The sequence below is a fragment of the Lipotes vexillifer genome, unplaced genomic scaffold, assembly GCF_000442215.2.
Source record: "Lipotes vexillifer unplaced genomic scaffold, Lipotes_vexillifer_v1.1 scaffold52, whole genome shotgun sequence".
Lineage (NCBI taxonomy): Eukaryota > Metazoa > Chordata > Mammalia > Artiodactyla > Lipotidae > Lipotes > Lipotes vexillifer.
In genome coordinates, this window is record NW_006773409.1 from 189,490 (window position 1) to 199,943 (window position 10,454).

The window sequence follows — 10,454 nt, forward strand, 5'->3', positions numbered from 1 at the left end:
GGGAAAGAGAAAAGAAATAGACATTGGGGAAGAGAGACAGTTGGCCAGTTCTCTTTGGTCAATTTCCTGCTGGTGAGAAATAAAGGGAGAGACATAAAGAAAAGGAAAGATAAAGGGAGATTGCAGAGGGAGACCGCACAGAAGTCGTCAAAGAACTGACAGCCAGCACATTGTCAGGGGCTCCCCACCCGGCTAGTCATCAGTGAGAAGTCCACAGTGCTTCTAAACCAAGGATTGCAAACCAATTGCTTTGAGAGACCAATGGGTAATATAAATAAGTGAAGCTGGCTCAGCATGAGACAAGAAGGAATGATAGAAACTGTGTGAACAGAAAAGCATATTTCCCATGTGAAGAGATGAAATACTACTAACCAGCTGCAGGTATCACCTGAACAGCCAGGTCAGCAAGCCCAGGGTTACCACATCTTCTGATAGTTCAAGAAAAACCCCATATCAGAATACTGATTTTCAAAACATTATTTAGTTTCTGTGGACACTTGTCTTCGTCACTAACTGTAAAGGAAAAGGGAAAGCAGGACAGAAAAATGGAAATGAATCCTCACATTAATTCTCCTTCCATAGAGTCAATATTGGCTTTTGTTGTTTTCATTTGTTTTTCATATATGGACATTTGCTTACGGAGATTTAAAAATTCCTAAAGGGCAGTCACCATGCCATACATTTCTTTATGTTCTATATGCACTCACCTACACAGACGACAGTTCAGGTCTGATTAAAACATTCTGTGATTGAATTAAAATAATCTAGTCATGCGTTCCTTTTCTTTGCCTCTTCCTAGTGGAACAAAACTAAATCCATTATTGCATAGTTTTATGGGCAGCCTTTGGTCAAGAAAGTAGAAAATGCTGGTATGAAGCATATGTATCCTTCCTCCATGTTTTTCTTTTAAAAATGCAGATTCCCAAGCCTCTAATTCAAGTCTTTGAAATTTCAGAAACTGTTTCCAACACACCCCAAAAAGGAATAGCAAGGTGAGCTAATTCCATTTCTGAAATTTACCTCAATACCAGACATTCTCGATCAGGGGGTCAGCAAATGTTTTCTGTAAAGGTCCAGAGAGTGACTGTTTTAGGTTTTGGAGCCATGTGATTGAGTTGCTCAACTCTGCCCTTGTAGCACAAAAGCAACTAGAGACAAAATGATGAGACTGTTCCATAATAACTGTACAGAAACAGGCAGCCACAGTTTGTCCATCCTTCCCCTACATGAAAAATCTTTTTCTTTCTTTTGGCCACCCCATGCGGCTTGCGGGATCTTAGTTCCCTGACCAGGGATTGAACCCCGGACCCTCGGTAGCGAAGAAAGCCCGGAGTCCTAACCACTGGATGGCCAGGGAATTCCCAAGAAACATCTTTTCTTAGCTTGCATTCTCTGGATAACTGCTTCTATTTCAAATTTATTTTCCAGTGTAGACAGTTCTCTTTAACATTTTCTCCTACTTCCTGCTCAGATCTGTCCCTTCCTGTTCACCGTGTGCCAATCTTAGGACAGGCCATTCCCACTGCTGGTTCAATTACAATTCAGTCTTCACTGATTTTGTCTCTTTGGATTGTTGAAAATAGAGACCCATTGTTGAAAATAGCTTCTCTATTTTCAACAGTGGGTCTCTATTTCTGTCACCTCCCATGCCTCCAATAGACTCTACTTAGATATACTAACATGTTTTTAAAAGTGAAGCTATCAGCTTGTCACTCTGTTCAAACATCTTCTTTGACTCTCTGTTGCCTACAGAAATGTTCAGACTCGAAAGCAAGCATGATGGTCATCAGACCTCTCCAACTTACATGCATATCCAATTGTCAATCTCTGTGTAGCCTATGCTCGGTCAACCCGTAATCTTTACACTGTTCTGTGCTTTGATTGAGCCAGTCCATCTATGGACCCTAACTCTGGACAAATGTCAGTCTGCTTCAAGACCAGTTCAAATGCTACAATCTCCAGGAAGCATCCTAGGTTCCCCTTGGCCAGAGGTAGCCTTTCCTCCATCTGTAGTCTAAAACTTGGTGTCTTGCGCAGACTATTTATTACCTTCAGCCTTAAACTACCTGAGGACAAGATCAAATTTTCTATCACCACCACCGCCAAGACCTAGACCAGCAATCCTACTCACAGGAGACATCATTATCAAAAGCTAATGTTTATCAAGCACCTTCTATATGGTACAATAAAACTTCATGTTTTACACATAAGTATTGAATCATTTAATCCTTACAACCACATTTTTACAGATGAGCAAAAACCAAATTGATTGTATAGTATTTATTTTATAGATGAGGAAGCAGACACCTTGCAGGGCTGTCACCCAAACCCACCAGGAAAGCTTGGGAGCCTGAACTCTTGGCTTCTGCACTGGACCATCTCTCAGTACACTTTTACAGGATTTACATTTTGCAGAATTTGGAATATATCTTGGTTCTTTTCACTTATAGAGGTTGTAATAATTGCATCTATGCTTTACTGACATCTCCTTGGTCAGAATTATGATGTTTTTGATGTTGAGTGCATTTGTTCAGAAACAAAACCCCCAGAAATAGAATTATTGCTGAAAACTACAATGTGTTCTACTTGATTATTACTAAAATAGTTACTTTCCCCCCAAGATTTAAAAATCCCCCCTTGCCTGTTTTTACCCCTATTCTTAACAAGTAAAATTAACATTTTTCATTTTCATCCAATCGTCAGGTTTAGATATGAAAAACAAAAACTTTTAAATATTAAAGCAAATTTCACTCTTCTGTGGTCCTCTCCTGTTCATCTATAAACTCACAGCATGGTATTGCTCTTTTTCTGAAGAGGGGTAGGGAATCACTAGTAAGTATCCTAAGAAGCCATCTATAATATAAACATGGGTTGGATTTTACGACGTTCCTCAAATCAAATATGCTGAGGTTTCTGGCAATAGTAACTCATCTGTATTTGATGCAGCATGCTTTGGCACAGACACCACAAGAGCAAGCTTCAAAGTAAAATCCACTGGAAGAATCAGCACACTTACCTTGATCTGTGTGTCACTGGACTGAGTAAGTCGGGTTTCAGATAATTTTTCAGGGGCCAAAAGAATCTTACCCTTTGGTGGTGGCTAGATCTCTCTTGTCCTTCCTTACCCTTTGGCCTTGGCTGCTTATACCTCAGATTCTCCTTTTATACTCCAGTATGTACATAGAGGGGTCCAGAATTAATAATGGGTGAGAAGGGGATGCTGACCAGGAGTGTATCAGTTTCCTAAGGCTGCTGTAACAAAGGAGTACAGACTGAGTGGCTTAAAACAATAGAAATTTATTCTCACACGATTCTGGAGGAGAAATGTCCAAAAGCAAGGTTCTGCAGGGCAATGCTCTTTCTCAAGCCTCTAGGGGAGAGTCATTCCTTGTCTCTTCCTCTTCCTGTCCTTGGCTTATGGCAGCATAACTCCCATCTCTGCCTCTGTCTTCACATGACCATCTTCTCCCTGTGTGGCTCTGTCTTCACCTGGTATTCTCCTCTTGTCATAAGAACATGAGTCATGTTTTTGTTTTTGTTTTTGTTTTTGTTTGTTTGTTTGTTTTGCGGTACGCGGGCCTCTCACTGTTGTGGCCTCTCCCGTTGCGGAGCACAGGCTCCGGAAGCGCAGGCTCAGCGGCCATGGCTCACTGGCCCAGCCGCCCCGCGGCATGTGGGATCTTCCCAAACCGGGGCACGAACCCGCGTCCCCTGCATCGGCAGGCGGACTCTCAACCACTGCGCCACCAGGGAAGCCCCATGAGTCATGTTTGATTCAGGTATACCCTAATCAAGTTGGGCTTGATTGCATCTTCAAAGACTCTATTTCCCAATAAGGTCTCATTAACAGGTATTGGGGATTGTGATTTCAACATACTTTTTACATTTGTGGGTGGTGGCACAATTCAACATATAACAAAGGTTTAGATACCTCTCCCTGCTTTGTTCCTGCTCCTATAGGCCAAGGTGAGGAACAGAGGCTGGACTGTCCTTCAGGAATTTTGAGGAAGAGACCCTAGTCATCACCACTCCTTTCCCCTTGACACTCTCTCTTATAGAGGCTTCAACTCCGGTGGTGCTCTGCACCTCTATTTCTCTCCTGGCCTTTGCCACTGCCCAGAAATCACCTTGGACTGCAAGAATAATTATGGAAAGGGACTCAGATTATCCTTTTTCCTTCTGATAGCTCAATGCTCCTCTATTGCGCTAGGATCAGGTAAAAAATGCTGGGAAGTATTGGTAGACAGAGGAGTACAGGTTCTATGATCTTGGAAAATTGGATTCCTATCCAAATCCTCTATTTATAAGCTCAATAATTCTTCCCTATTTGAGCTTCAGGTTCTTTACAACAGAAAAATAAAGGTGAGATCACATTACAGAATTATGGTAATGATAAAAAAAAGTCACAATATACAAAGCACTTGGTATCCAGATATCCCTCAGCAACTTAACTTTTTAATTTGAAACTCTGAATAATTTTTTTGAAAAATTTGAAACTCTGAACATTTTTTTAAATTTGAATTATGCAAGACGATCAGATTCTATGGTGTCATGAAGTCTTATGCAGGACTAGCCCATGAAGGAAATGAACTTTATGTTTAAACAACTGACCTTGGACCAGACTTTTGGAAAACAACCTGATTGCTCCTTGGATAAAGGTTCAAATTAATTTATGGCAAGCCTATTACCACAGTCTGTCTCTGCCTGCAACATCATGCCTTCAAAAATATGCTGTATTTCCCTTAAATCTATCATTTAGCTTATTTGGTTGTAGGCAATAGAAATGTATTCTAGCTTAAGAGTGAAAAATAAATTTACTGGAAGGAAGAGCGTAGCCCACAGAATCAGAGGATTTGTTGGACAACGAGATCATAGAAAGGATAGGAACATGGTATCACTGAATATTTAGGCAGCAAGAAGTGATGTACAACCAAGCCCTGATCATGGTTAAATAACCTGGTACCATTTTGGCTCAAGACACATATTTTGAGAAAAGATAGTCCGATTGAGCTAGCCCCTCCCATCCCTTATCCAAGGAATGCAGGACCTTAGTTTGACAGTCTCAATAGGACTGCATGAACTGGAGAAGTGCTCCCAACCTAAGTGTTTTCAATAGAGGAACGAAAATGAATGCCTGGCAGGTAAAAGGGCAGATGCCTACTATGTTGTCATTTTAAGAACAGAAATTTACCTTGACTTTCAATTGTCATTCATACAATTAATCATTTGTGTCAATTGAATGAATGATGGCTTCCCTTGTTCCTAAGAGGACTTATGAATAGGTGGAAAAGGGAGTGAAAGGGATGTTAGGAAAGAAGTTGTTTAGATTTATACCTTTTTTTTTTTTTTTTCTTTTGTGGCCTCTCCCATTGCGGAGCACAAGCTCCGGACGCGCAGGCCCAGCGGCCATGGCCCACGGGCCCAGCCGCTCCGCGGCTTGTGGGATCTTCCCGGACTGGGGCACGAACCCGCCTCCCCTGAATTGGCAGGCGGACTCTCAACCACTGCGCCACCAGGGAAGCCTATATCTAAGGGATGTTTACATTTACACCTAAATCTGTCAAAGAATTTCTCCTCTGAAAATCTCTTTATTTTGATTAGCGTACATTTTCCTAACATACAAAAAACCTTTTATAGCGTGGCAACCATTTATCAGATGACAACAAAGGATTAAGTTACTTTGATGTTTTAATCCTGCTGACAAACTGAGACCCTGAAACCTCAAACGAGGAAAACAGGGAAACTAAACAGGGGGTGAGCTGCAGAGGAGACTGTATTTCTAAGGACAGGAGAAATGTAGGAGATCGCTGTCTTGCGTTGGGATAGGTGACAGCTTCGGGGGTGAGCTCCTGGGTTCCCACATGACACCCTGAGCATCTCACACATGTGGAAGGAAGACCAGACTTAGAGGAGAAGAGAAAAAAGAATAGTGGAGAGATTCCGGGCAATTATCACAAGCACTAATGAGTCTGCCTGCCTCCCCATCAGAGGCCATGGATGTGTGCTTCATGGATATAGTATCCACAAAAGGGCCAGGTGTTACTGGGCAGTTACCTGTCCTTTCCCTTATCCATCTAAGTCCATCTCAAATGTTATACCCCACATTTTTGCTCTCTTCATTTCTCACATAAGGAAACAGAGGTTCAGAAAAATGAACTCATCCCTATGTCCATACAGATAAGCAGCTGTTGAACAGCGATTCTAACACAAATCATCTAGCTCAAGTTCCCCTTTTAACCCTGTGCTGTGTAACCACACTCTTCCCAGTCTTTATTTTTTTCCACTAAGGGTAGAATAAACAGTTTGTCCCTTATTAAATCATTTAAGCAATCAGCTGAGAAGCTATGTGTTTTGGGGGTGTACCATAGCAGTGAGAGGTAGAGCAGCAGGTAAGGAGCTTCCCAGCCTTCTTACAACCATCCAGGTAGGCAGCCTTCTCATACATGAGCAAAGGTCTTTAGCTATGATTGCTGTTTGAATTCTTACTATGTGCCATGCACTTTGTTGAGTCCTTTTACGTATTTTATCTCATTCTATTCTCACAACATCTTTGTCAGGTAAATAAAGCAATCTGTGTCCTATAGCTAAGGACATAGGCTTAAGTGTTTTGCCCAAGGTCACAGAGCTAGTCCTTGACAGGGCTGAGAGCAGAACCCATGTCACTTGATTCCTAGTCTCATGCCTTTAGCACTGCCCCATGCTGTCCTTTGGGGCTTCAGTAATTGCAAGTCACCATGTGAGTTTCTTGGTAGCCAGTCTTCTGGAATAAGAACACACTGATCTCAGGATTTCCTGAGATGGGAATAAGGATGCCTCCTATTGATTCTATCTCTCCACTGTTTCTCTTTGAAGTCTTACAGATTTCCTTTTCCATCAAGTTTTTTTTTGGTTTTTTTTTTTTTTTTTGCGGTATGCGGGCCTCTCACTGCTGTGGCCTCTCCCGCCGCGGAGCACAGGCTCCGGACGCACAGGCTCAGCGGCCATGGCTCACGGGCCCAGCCGCCCCGCGGCATGTGGGATCCTCCCAGACCGGGGCACGAACCCCCGTCCCCTGCATCAGCAGGCGGACTCTCAACCACTGCACCACCAGGGAAGCCCTTCCATCAAGTTTTGTTTACAAATAGGGCTCAGGAAAGGCTGGAGGGATGTTTGTCAGGCAGATTTCTCTCTATTGCAGAAATGTTAGTCTTTTCACAGACAACTGCATCCTTCCTTAAAAAATCGTAGTAAACTAAAAGATGTGTTCTGGGACCAGACTGATGGAGGAGACACCTGTACACATTCTTAAATCAGACCCAAGTTCAAATCACAGCTCAAGTCCCTCCACCTAGGTCAGGTGAGGACAAGATCTTACTGAAATTTCCCTGTCCATGTAGACTTGTCTGACTAAATGCCCATGAGTTGAGTTAGATAAGCAGGAAACAACTAACATCTAGCATATCATAAGTACCTATCCTAGTCACCACTATGAGCAGAAAATAATACACTTTTGCTTTATTTTTTCAGTTTGCAACAGTTCCTAAAGACCATAACCATTTCTTTTCTACGGTTTCCAATTTATTTCACATTTCTTGCTTTTGCTAATCACTGTAGATGGAAACAATTATGAAAGGTATGTTCATACAGGCTTCCACATTCTTTGTAATACTTAACATAATAACTGCATTTAGCGAGAGCTCAGCAAACACTTAATGATGGAAAGATTGAATCACTAGATAGTCATCTAGTCTGAGTTATTGCTAAATATAACCCTGAAAATTCTGTAAGAGTGTCTCAAGGCCAGACTCTTTCTAAACCATGACATGAATCTAGGTGATCAGAAACATAGGCAAACCATTAAAATGTTTAGGCTTTATTTTCTCAGTTTGCACCATGTATCACATTAGCCAAAAGCAAGAGGAAAACTGGATGATCTTCGCAAATCATTTAAGTCCCCACTTCTGTCCAGCTAAAATAAGGGGGAGAGTAAGCTTGACTCAAATTATCGCCTTGGCTGGTTTTGGAAATTTCATTATCCCAATAATTAACTGCAAAGTTCTCTGGTGTTGTAGACTTTGTCTTCCATGAAATCAAACATTCAATTTCATTTTCTTTTTCTTAATAGTACCCAATTAATTGGCACCACTAAAATATGTTCAACTGACTATTTGACTTTTGCCTGGATGTTTTGTCCTGTATAATGTTCATTCATTCATTCACTCATTCATTTATTCATTCATCCAGTCATCAGGTGTTTATTGAAGAGTGAAAATAAGTGAGGTACCAGTCTAGGCAGTGGAGACACAGGAAAATATAACTGTTTTCGCACTTGTGATATTCAAAATTTGGCCGAACACACAGATAGACTTATTATAATATTACGTAATTGGGAGGAGGCATAAGCATATGCTTATAGTAGGAAGAGGAAACCAGGGGAAGGAGGTGTGTGATATTGCTTAGAGAGGAGACAGTTGAAAATGCAAAATCCTAGAGGAAGTAGAAAACGGTGATGTTCTGGGAATAGTTGAAGGACCTGAGATATTTCTTCCCACACTGTAGGGGAGAAATAAGTATATGGGTAGAACTAGAAAGGTTTTGGGAGGTAGCTATATATGTAGGAGTAAACCTTGAGAAAACCCCCTCTTAAAGTCCTAAGGGCCCCTAATAAACTCTCTAGTTAATGATTTCTCATCTATCTTATAAAAACTAATTAACAGGGCTTCCTTGGTGGCACAGTGGTTGAGAGTCCGCCTGCCGATGCAGGGGACACGGGTTCGTGCCCCAGTCCGGGAAGATCCCACATGCCGCGGAGCGGCTGGGCCCGTGAGCCATGGCCGTTGAGCCTGCGCTTCCGGAGCTTGTGCTCCGCAACGGGAGAGACCACAACAGTGAGAAGCCCGCGTGCCGCAAAAAAAAAAAAAAAAACTAATTAACAAACTGTAACTTGTGAGTCATATTTGTGTGCTCCTTTCTCAGAAATTCAGATTTTATATTTGGCAACTCAAATGCCTAGAGAGCTCCCCTTGGAAGGTCTCATGAAAGATTATGAAAGAACCAGGATATCTCCCCCTTTGATGGTGATGCCAACTTATAAGCAAAATCCTCTGTAACCCTCACGAAAAGCTGATTTGCTTGAATGTTAATAATAATAATAAAACCTCATAAGCAGAGGGACGGAACCAATGATCATCGGTATGTGTTTTACGTCTTAGAATAGAGAAGGAAGAAACAGTGAAAACTGTCTGAAAGATTTTTACATTATCTGGAGTCTTGAACATTTTGGACCCTTGCTTATTCTAAGGATTCCAAAATAGGGCTAGCCCAGTGGAAAAAAATTCACCCCTGCCTTTTGCAAGCACTGAAAACTCTCTGGTCTCCAAGCTTGGAAATGTGATCAAACTGGATGTCATTATTGTAACAGTTCTATATTTCTTTCTGGGCTCTTTTTCTTTTGGTGGTGGTGTCTTTGGATAACAATAAACACAAATGCAATGATAAACTTTTATGGACTGAATTGTGTCCTTTCAAAATCCGTATGTGGAAACCCTAAGCTCTAGTGCCTCGGATTGTGACTCTGTTTGGAGACTGGGCCTTTGAGGGGGTAATTAAGTTAAAATGAGCCAATCTGACTGATGTCCTTGGAAGAAGAGGAAGCGATACCAGGGACGGGAAAGCACAGAGAAAAAGCTGCGTGAGGACAAAGGGAGAAAAGACAGCCATCTACAGGCCAAGGAGAGAGGCCACAGAAGAAACCAGACCTGCTGACACTGACGTTGGACTTCCATCCTCCAGAAACATGAGAACATAAATTTCTGTTGTTTAAGCCACACAGTCTATGGTATCTTGTTATGATGTTATGACAGCTCTAGCGAAGTAATGCGTGTGCCATGCCACAAAGATCAGGATTTCTATCTGCTCCAACTAATAGCAAGAATTGAGAGGGACGTGCGGACACAGGGCGGGAAGGGGAGGGTGAGACGAATTGGGAGATTAGGATTGACATATATACACTGCCCTGCATAAAATAGATAGCTAGGGGGAACATGCAATACAGCACAGGAAGCTCAGCTTGGGGCTCTGTGACGACGTAGATGGATGGGAAGGTGGAGGGGAGGGTTGGGGGGGAGGTCCAAGAAGGAGGGGATATAGGTATACATATAGCTGATTCACGTCACTGTACAGCAGAAACTAACACAACATTGCAAAGCAATTATACTCCAATAAAAATAAAATAAATATTTTCAAAGATCTTCTTAGACATTTTCCTGTGATAATCCTTCCTGCATCTGAGAAGAAATTGGCTAAATAAACTAATATTCCTAAAGTGTGGTACCACAGGGCTTTGTCCACTTTATCCATTTATTTAATAATTTATATAAGTTCTGTCTGTGAAAGGAAGTGGAAGCACACCGATCTTTCTCTGGAATGATGATTTGGCTACTCCGTAGCAATTCTATGTGAAAAGAACAAAAGCT